This window comes from Phaseolus vulgaris, chromosome 6 (assembly GCF_000499845.2).
Source record: "Phaseolus vulgaris cultivar G19833 chromosome 6, P. vulgaris v2.0, whole genome shotgun sequence".
Classification (NCBI taxonomy): domain Eukaryota; kingdom Viridiplantae; phylum Streptophyta; class Magnoliopsida; order Fabales; family Fabaceae; genus Phaseolus; species Phaseolus vulgaris.
This window is the reverse complement of record NC_023754.2, coordinates 11,081,312-11,091,310: the sequence shown is the minus strand read 5'-3', so window position 1 is coordinate 11,091,310 and position 9,999 is coordinate 11,081,312. Positions and strand designations below refer to the sequence as shown.

The 9,999-nt window shown below is 30.5% G+C and overlaps 1 non-coding gene and 1 pseudogene across 1 annotated transcript; both read left to right on the top strand.

Moving 5' to 3' along the window:
• The first annotated feature begins 229 nt into the window (after window positions 1-229).
• LOC137833752 (U1 spliceosomal RNA) lies at window positions 230-381 on the top strand (annotated as a pseudogene).
• Window positions 382-1,707: 1,326 nt separating this feature from the next.
• Window positions 1,708-1,866, top strand: LOC137833739 (U1 spliceosomal RNA). The gene has a single exon (XR_011084807.1). It is a non-coding gene; the product is annotated as a U1 spliceosomal RNA (small nuclear RNA).
• Window positions 1,867-9,999: the final 8,133 nt, after the last annotated feature.

Below are 9,999 nucleotides of genomic sequence, written 5' to 3'. Positions count from 1 at the left end.
GACAATTTACTTATTTGTTTTGGTAATATTTGTTATTCTTTATAGAAATCAAAGGGGCTTCATACTCATGCAAACAAACAAATGTTGATGAAGAGAATCATTTGTAGAGGAAAATGATTAAGTTAAAACACGTGCAGAGTATACAAATGTGATAATCCCGCATTGCTCAGTATAGATTAACTAATGAGAACTACAAAATATAAAATGAAAGTGTGTACGATTATTTTCCATACTTACGGGGTCTATGGTTGATCATGAAGGCCCATGGTCTAAGGCAGTAACTTCCATTGCACATTGGAGGGGTATTGCTTGGTCTGTCAAAAATGGCAGAGCATACGTCATAATTTGTGGTAGTGGGGCTTGCGTTCGCGCAACTCCTTTTGTATAGTTTTTTAAATTTCTTATCTTGATTTTGTACTATATAAGTAAAACATCATTTTTATTTTCTTTTTTTTATGATATTGTATTGTCTATAATACATGTATTCCTTATACTTTATTTAGCCTTCTTTTAGGTCTACATATTAAACTATCATTGTTTCACGATTACTGTAATTTTATCCTTTTGAAAAATACAAAATTAACATATGTTATCAGTTTTTAATGAAATATATATAGGATATTTATTGATAGGAAAATTATTTTAGTAAGCCATATTTATTATTGTTCTTTATCTCTTCCTATATATGTAAACTTTAAATAGTAGAGTATAGAACAAAGACCTTTTTTTATTATTATAAACACGACAAAGTGCACATGATGTGTAGTTGACCATTGCATATTTAGGATCTCACTCGTTTAGTGTGTATATGTGTGAAGGAGGTGTTTAGTTTGTTTTAGCTAGAGTTATGAAGAATATTTCTTTTAATATACGTTGATTGGTAGAGTTCCTTTCTGGTTTGGTTAGGTGGAGCACCAAAGACCTTATATAGGTCACCTATAATTGAAATTCACAAGTTATGAATATTTTATATTTTATATTTATCTGTTTCCATTATTTACTTGTCAGCTTTGATAGTTTTGTCTTCAACATTGATTTAGTTTTTAAATAATAAATGCATTCAATACGGAAAAAGTGTTTTCTTTCTCTCATGTAGCACATGCAAGTCCAACTTTTTTGAACCAAAACCTGGTTTACTTATTCTGAATTTAACTAGAAATGTGGCCTTCAAATTTAGGAAAATGAGAGAGACATTGTCACTTTTATGTGTTGTTTATGTTGGTTTGAGGGAATAGAACTGCTTCTAAGGAAGAATACAACATTATTACAACATATGGATATATCTTTCATATTTTCATTTCACAATGCTCTATTAATTAATCAAGTATTTTACTACAAATTCAGTCATTTTTCTTTCAAATACTTTAGTTTTGGAGTTTGTAATCCCACAATAAGATTGCACTTTGTTGTTGATGTTTCCTAAATGAACAATCATTATGTGACACCAAGTGCAAGCCATTATTATTACTTTTCTCTATATTTTTTGTTACAAGTTGATATTTTCAAGTAATGTATTATTCTGAGCAGAAAGCAAGTATCTTAATGCACTTGGTGGTAAAGGTAGAATAAGATAGGCATCTTAAGGGGATAATGATTAAGCTCTATTTTTTAAGATACAAAAAAAGTATTTCAAGTCTCACATCGTTGAAAGAGTAGTAAGAAGTGAGGAACTTGGACTACAAAAGAAAAGTGGTTGTGAGGGGCAACATGCTTACCTAGACGACACCAATGAGTGATCAAGAGACTCATGGTGTAGGGTAGTGACTTTCATTGCACCTGGGAGGGGTGTTGCTCTAAGGTTTGTCCAAGTGGCAAATCTTATGTCATAATTTGTGGTAGAGAGGGTTTGCGTTCGCGCAGCCCTATAGTAATAATCATGAATCTTTGAATGCACATTTTATAATATATTTATTTTATTTATTATATGTATTTTATGTCTTTAGTAGTTACTAGTTATACATATTTGAACTAAATTTTGATGAAGATTGTACTAGTTTTGTAAAAGAGGTCAAATACTACCACACAATAAACAACAAGAATATTACAAAAGAATAAATCAAGTGGACTCTCTCAGTAGTAGAAAATATTTCAATCTCATATAAAATGATTTTGAAATAAAAGTTGGATAAATTTTTAATTTTATTATTTAATAAATTAAAATTGCATGTTAAATTTACTTGTAAAATTATTCAATAGACTCGTCATTTTAAATGATTAAACAAAAAGCTTAGAACTACTCATGTTCTAAGCGATTCTATTGATAAAAAATAATTATCTAATTGATTGCATTTTTTTTCTAGTCATTCCATACCTATATAAGAATATTTTAATATATTAAAAATATTTGTTAATCAATTAAAAAATCTTATTGTCAAGAAATACTTTAATGCATTTTGAGAAGTTTTCTAGTGAACATTTTGTTGGGTTTAATAGTGCCAAAGTTCAAGAGGGGGGTGAATTGACCTTTTAAAACTTTCTCGCAGAAACAGTGTTTAACACAGTTTACAGAAAATAAATCGATTTATGTGTAAATGAACAGATTTATTTTGGCACTGTTTGTGTATTTGAAAAGCTTTTATTAAGCTAGATTTATCACAAGATTATGCAAAGGAATTTTCCAGAAACACACACACAGATATCAGGTTGAAAAACAGTGAAACACAAAAACAGCAAACCTTAATTCCAATTAATGTGATTTAGGTTCAGTTAAAGACTTGACAATTAGTGAGGCAATCTATCACACTCAACCTGTTTTATTAGTCTTTAACAGATTATCAGTGTTCTTATTGAAACCAGACAGTTTTCCAGAAATTAAGAACAGTATGCACAGCGCCCAGAAAGAACAGATTTATTTTCAATTGAACAGATTTATTTCTTTGCTGTTTTATCAATTATGCAGAAACAAAATTGCAGAGAATGAGAGAGAATGAACACAAGCAGTTATACTGGTTCACTCAACTGAGCTACATCCAGTCTTCACCAAAACCAGGTGGAAATCACTAAAACACAGTACAACCAAGTACAATTCCCACTGTTCTTGAAACCTACAAGAACTTAGGTACTCTTGCTAAAAAAACCTATTTCAGCACACACCCACTCTTCAAGAAAACCTATCAAGAAGAGTGTTCAACCAAACTATTACAAGAAATGTGAAGTGAAACGACTACACTTGATTGAGGATACAAAGATCTGCCTTAAACCAGTAGGCAAGATTGCTAGAACAGTAGCTGCACCTCACACCAAGCTTTTGGAACCAAACCAAGAACAAGCACTTTGTGATTTTCGAAATCTTTGAAGAACAAATGCTAATCCTTTGTAAACTCTTAATTCTCTGTTGTCAAACTTGTTTTTGCAAAATGTATGAACGATGTTTAAACTCATAAACAAGTTTTCATTTTATAGAAAACCAACTTATAACAGAATTTTGAAAAACAGTTAAAGTTGTTATAAAATGAACAGATTGAAAATAAAATGAACAGATTTATTTTCAAAAGCAGTTAGAGAATTTGTTAAGTGAGGAGACTTAGTCAACCATTCTGGTGTAGAGATAAAACTGAAAAATGTTTAAGCTAGATATGGCACCAGAGACAAAAAGAATCTATTCATTTACAGATGAACAGATTTATTTTTCAAAACGAAAACAGAAAAGCTTAACTGTTTGAAACACAGTCGTTTTGAAAGATAGAAGACTTAGTCAAAATACATGATGCACAAAATCTAATTTTCTCAAGGCATCAGTGTAAAAAAAGAATCTGTTTATTTAGAAAAAAACAGATTTATTTTTATGCAGTAAACGTGTTTTTTTGTAAAACATGTAAAAAACAGTTTAAGAAAACTTATGCTTGTTCTTATCACATGGCCAGTGGTTATGAGGTGAGTTACTCAGCAAAAAGCCCACTCTTAGACAACCTCTAAGCACTATCTAAGACACTCTTAAAGCAAAGCAAAATACACATGAAATGTACATAGAAGTCTTCATCAAACACAATCTTGACGGGGCAGCAACCATCTTCAACACATTTTAACTCAAATCATAAAAGAGAAACTTACAATTGATTCTAATAAACACAACCACTACAAAAAAAATCACTTTTAGTAACCACCAAATTCGATCGTTAACTGGATTTGCGACCGAAACAGTCACCAAATTAAGATGAAAGCGAAAATTCTAGTCGCAAAGCCTTTAACGGCCGAATTATAAAGTGGTCGCTAATTTGCAACCGATATTTCGGTGGCAAAATGGGTCCCAGAATATTTGGTCACCAAAGTTTAGAAACCAAATTAGCAACTGATATTTTGGTGGCTAAATCGGTCGCAGAAAATGTGGTCACCAAAATTAGAAACCAAATTAGCGACCAAACTTTTATAAAAAATTGGTGGCTAAATCGGTGGCTGAAATATAGGTGATAGCGACCACCATTTTTGGTCGCTATTGGATCAAAGTAATTAATTAAAAAAACTTTTTGTGGCTAATTCGATGTCTAAATGGAGACCCCTTTAGCGACTGATTTGATTTCGGCGGCTAAATATTTTTCTTAATTACAGCGACCAATTCTATTTCGGTTGCTAATTTTTTTTTTTGTAAATATAGCCACCAAATCAGTTTCGGTGGCTATTTTTATATTTATTGTTCATACCTATTTAAAATGGTATTTTATTCATTTTATTAAAAAATTCAAACCTACTTATAGATACACAAAATTTAATCAAGCTAAATACGAATGAACTTCAAATACATAGTTTAAGAAGGAGTTGTACTCAAATTAAAAGTAAATTGTATTACACAACGAAAAGTATAAACTAGTTAAAAGAGTCAAATCTATTATATAATTCATGTAGGAAGTGGGGGTCCTTCATAGATAGGATTTTTAGACTCCATAGTTGTTGGAAGAACAAATGAAGGGCGAATGTTGGTGTTAGGTAAGGATATATCATCAACACGAACACCTTGACCACCACCTCTACCCCTTGGTGTCATCTGCAAGTAAAAAATATTACATATATAAGATGTAATTAATACAATAATCAAAGTGGATCAATCAATTTTGAATAAACAAATAAAGTAATCATGATAAAAAGACTCAAACCTGATTGTGTTTTCTACAACCAAATATGTCAGTTATCTTCCCTATTATTCACTACAATTATGGGAAACCATAATAAAATTAATGTTAAACATAATTTGGACAAGGTATACAATCAATTTTAATGCATGAATTACCGAAGAGGTATCTGTGTCACTGAAATCACTCTCAATGTTATCCTTACTCTAAATGTATTCCTCCTCGTATTGTTCATCTATGTTTGTTTCATTTAGTAATTGTAGATCTACTTCTTCTCCCCCCCATCAACATCAACAAGAGAATCGTGAATGAATTCTAGATCAACATGTAGCACTACTTCAAGTTGTAGAAGCTCATCATCTTGGTATGGAGTGTCATGCTCAACCTCACTTACTGTGTTATCAATGATTCTAATACGAGCTTTTGTTTTAATTACTCCCAACCAACGTTGGTGTCCCTCTGGATATTTGGTGTAATAAACTTGCTCTGCCTCTTGCGCAAATATGAATGAATCATATGCTTTATTATATCTCTGTGATTCTTTTACTTGAACGATCTCATAGTTCTTATCTACTTTGGTTCTTATATTAGGAGTATTATCAAACCATTCACACTAGAAGAGAACTACATTCATTATTGGAAAGCCAGTATACTCCAATTGAATAATATTAGACAATATTCTATAAAAATATGACTCTGATTGACCATTGGTTCCTTGTACATAAACATCATAGTTAGTGGAATTCATGCCTTCACTCCAAAGAACAGTGTGACATTTGTATCCATTGATATCCATTTGGAAACTTCAGTTCTTTAACCCATTTACAAATAAAGACTCTTTGGTTTTCGTAAATGTATATGCTGTTTTTTGTTTGATAAGTTTGCCACCACCAATGTCTTTCAACTCTAGCTCTTTTCGATTGCATATTTGTGCTACATCCAATCGAGCCTTGTTTGTGTCCTTAGTTTTTCCTTTGATATCCATCATAGTGTCAAACACATTCACGAACACATTTCTCTGTGTGTGCATAATATCAATATTGTGACGTAAAAGTTGAGTTTTCCAATATGGCAACCTCCAAAATATACTTTGTTTCTTCCAATTATGTTTAATACCATATTCAGGAATATTTTGTTGTTCTTGTAATTCAGTGCAAACTGGTAAGTGTGCAACCCTATTCCAAATGTCAAGACTAGACAAACGTGGAGGAGAGGGATCAGTCTCAACAAACTTCTTCTTGAATGCCTTTTTATTCTTCCTAAATTGATGATCAGATGAAAGAAACTGACGATGACAGTCAAAAAAGGATATCTTGTGGCTATGACTAAGATATAATGCCTTTGTTCTTTCCATGCATATAGGGCAAGAAAGTCTACCAGAAGTCATCCAACCCGATAACATGCCATAAGCTAGAAAGTCATTAATTGTCCACATCAAAGCAGCTTTCATCATAAAATTTTGCCTTAGTGACACGTCATAAGTCAACATCCCTTCAGTCCACAAGGTGCATAAGTCATCTATAAGTGGTTGCAAGAACACAACAATCTTATGCTTTGGATTTGAAGGACCTGGAACTAAGATTGTCAAAAACATAAACTCCCTCTTCATGCACATGGAAGGCGGAAGATTGTATGGGGTTAGGATAACTGGCCAACAAGAATAACATTTTCCATATTGACCAAAAGGATTAAACCCATCTGCACATAAACCCAATCTGACATTTCTTGGGTCTTGACTAAAATCTGGATGCATTCTATCAAAATGCTTCCAAGCTTCTCCATCAGATGGATGAGACAAAATAGACGGGTCCCTTTGATTCTCACTATGCCATCTCATGTGAGGTGCAGTTGCCATTGAAGAGTATAACCTTCTAAGTCTAGGAATGACGGGAAAGTACCACATTTTCTTAACGACAATTTTCTTTTCAATTCCCCTCCTAGTGACTGTCTTATATCGCTCCATTCCAGAAATAAAGCAATTAATTATACTTTTATGACAATGTTCCCTATAATACAACATGCATCCTTTTGGACAACAATCAATTTTCGTACAACCCAAACCTAATTTTTCCACCGACTTCTTAGCTTGGAAAAAATTATTAACCATTTGATGATCTTTGGGCATAGTCTCCCCCATAAGTTGGACCATTCTATTGAAACATCCTTCAGACATATTATAATCAGATTTCAAGCTTAGAGCTTCCAAAGAAGCTGACAATTCTGAGTGATTCTCGCATCCTTCCCACAAGGGTGCTTGTGCAGCAGCAAGCATGTTAAAAAAATTTCGAGTTTCAAGATCAGGATTTTTCTCCATGTACTTAGATCCAATAACACTCTCTGGTTGCATGCAATGTGCATTTGAGGGCCCTACATGATCCATTATCAGTTGATGGAAACGACCTAATTCTTCTCTTTGTTCACAAGTTCCATAACATGAACTAGCAACATCCACTGGGGGATTGTGGCAATTCTTCACCATGATTTGTCCACCAATAACAATTAGGCATGAATCCCTCTTGATAAAGACCCCACCCAACTTGATCCACATACTTGAAAACTTTACAACTACATTTAATACAAGGACATCTTAACATTTCACCTTGTTCTTGAAACTTTTCTTGACTAATAACATATTGTAGGAACTCATACACTCCTTATCTAAATTCCTCTGTCAGATGTTAGTTTCTGTCCAATCTTGTATACATCCACTTTCTAGCTTCGGGGATTTCCATTAATGCAATATGACTACAACAAATTTCTAATGTATACACTTGTTTTAGGAGAGAGAAAACATGACACTGAATTTTTAAAAGTAAAAAATGCATGCAAATATGAAAGTATTGGGTTGACAGGAAGAGAAGCACACCTTTGTTGGTTCACTTTGTAACTGATCTTGGGAGGAGATTCTATTATTTATATAGAGCTGCTGCTATATATATATTTTTCCTATAGACAAGAGAGATGAAGAATGTCATATTGAATCAAAAGATCATTAAAATAAGTAAAACTAGCTTCAGCCTAATAATAAAGGTTTAGTCACCATATAGTTCGAATGCAAGTTAATTATTCATGGTGAAAAGATTAAATTGAATTAATTCATACATTTGGAATAATAGTTTCCGACGTTGAAGCGGATGATATCTTGTTAAGTAAATGTAGCTGAAAAAGAAAGTGTAAAGAAAAGAACTAAACTTGTCTGACACAAATTATTGGGATTAACATGAAGCAGTGACTATTTTAGTAATTATTGTGTTTCCTCTACAACATATCAACTATTTTCTTGTAAATTTGATAGATATCAATAATGTTCTAAAAATAAAATCAATCATATATTAAGATGATAGACAAATAATATAGGAAAAAAGATTTGTTATCATCTCTGTTTTCAGTATCATGGTAAGAAGACCATTTTAAAACTAGAGCGTGCAACATTCGATATAGAGACTATACAAACAAGTGCAAGAGCTGAAAAACGTGAAATTAATTTAATTTATAAAATTGTTGAAAGTGGAATTCTCATCATATAAAACTAAAATTTAATTTCAAAAATTCACTAAGAATAATATGAAAATCAATATATTATAAAATATATTTTTGAATCACAGAATGAGAACTTCGCACAAATGCTAGTCATATAAATTCATTTAGCAAAAAAAAAAGTAAAAAACTTCACATACAAAACTCACTTAATAAATAACAACTAAGCTAATTTGTATTTGATAAATATTTTACAAACTAAATTAAAAAATTACATTTCTTCTCTTCATTTAGTAATAGAGAAAAAAAGCTATATGTAATGTAAAATGATTTGATGCTATCATTGAAACACAATATCTAACGTATAAAAAATTAAATACTTCTTACCAGTTATTATAAACTATTTAAGATTTTATTTTGCAAGAATAAATTTTAGACAATATCATAATGAATATATTTATATATTAAAAATAAAATTATATAATAAATATAAGTTTTGTTAAAAATATATCAAATTTTGTCTCTCCACACAAATATTATCTTTCAAAATAGTTATATTCATTGTATTGTATCTAAGTAATTTTTTTCATTAATAAATATTAGTACTCAATATATAGTGTGATATAGAGAACTTTTGAATATGTATTTTTTATTTTCATTGTTTTATCATAAAATATGCTTTATCTACATTATTAATATTTATTCATTTATAAAATTACTTATGTTTTAAATTTTAAGTTAAACTTGGGAGATTTATTGACTATGAGACTCAAACATTCCTCTTAAATGACATGTTCGTGTCGAACTCATGTATTGGACATTGACACTCATAGGATACGTATCGGTGAAGTGTCTAATTCAAAAAACATTTGTTAGATTTATGAAAATTTTAGCATGGTTCCAACACAATTTTAAAAAGGAGAAATATATTTAATTTTCTAAAAGCTCATATTTATTGTATAATTTTTTATAATGATTATAAAAATAAGGAACAAAACTTTTTGAACCAGGCATGAAAATATCTTTCTGCTAAAAAAATCAAATCTGAAACATACTTGTGCACATAAATCTTTATTGTCAATTTATATAATTCATAATTATATAATATATAGATTCGTGTCCCCGTATCCTACATTTTAGAGATTATACATATCTATGTGTCTGTCAATATCTGTGCTACATAGCTTACTGGTGATAAAATAATAATATAAAACATTTTTATCTTTTTTTAATAATTTTTTTATAGATATAATGATTGACTTTAAGTTATATATATTAAAATCATAATTATAAATGTATTAGAACTAAAAATATTATTACTACTTCATATAATGTTTATATTTTGGTTTAAATTATGTATTAACCGCTTAAATATACAAATTTACAAATTTTATTACATAACAAGATTGAATAATACATAAGATAACTATGATTTTTTTTATACATTTTATTTCATACA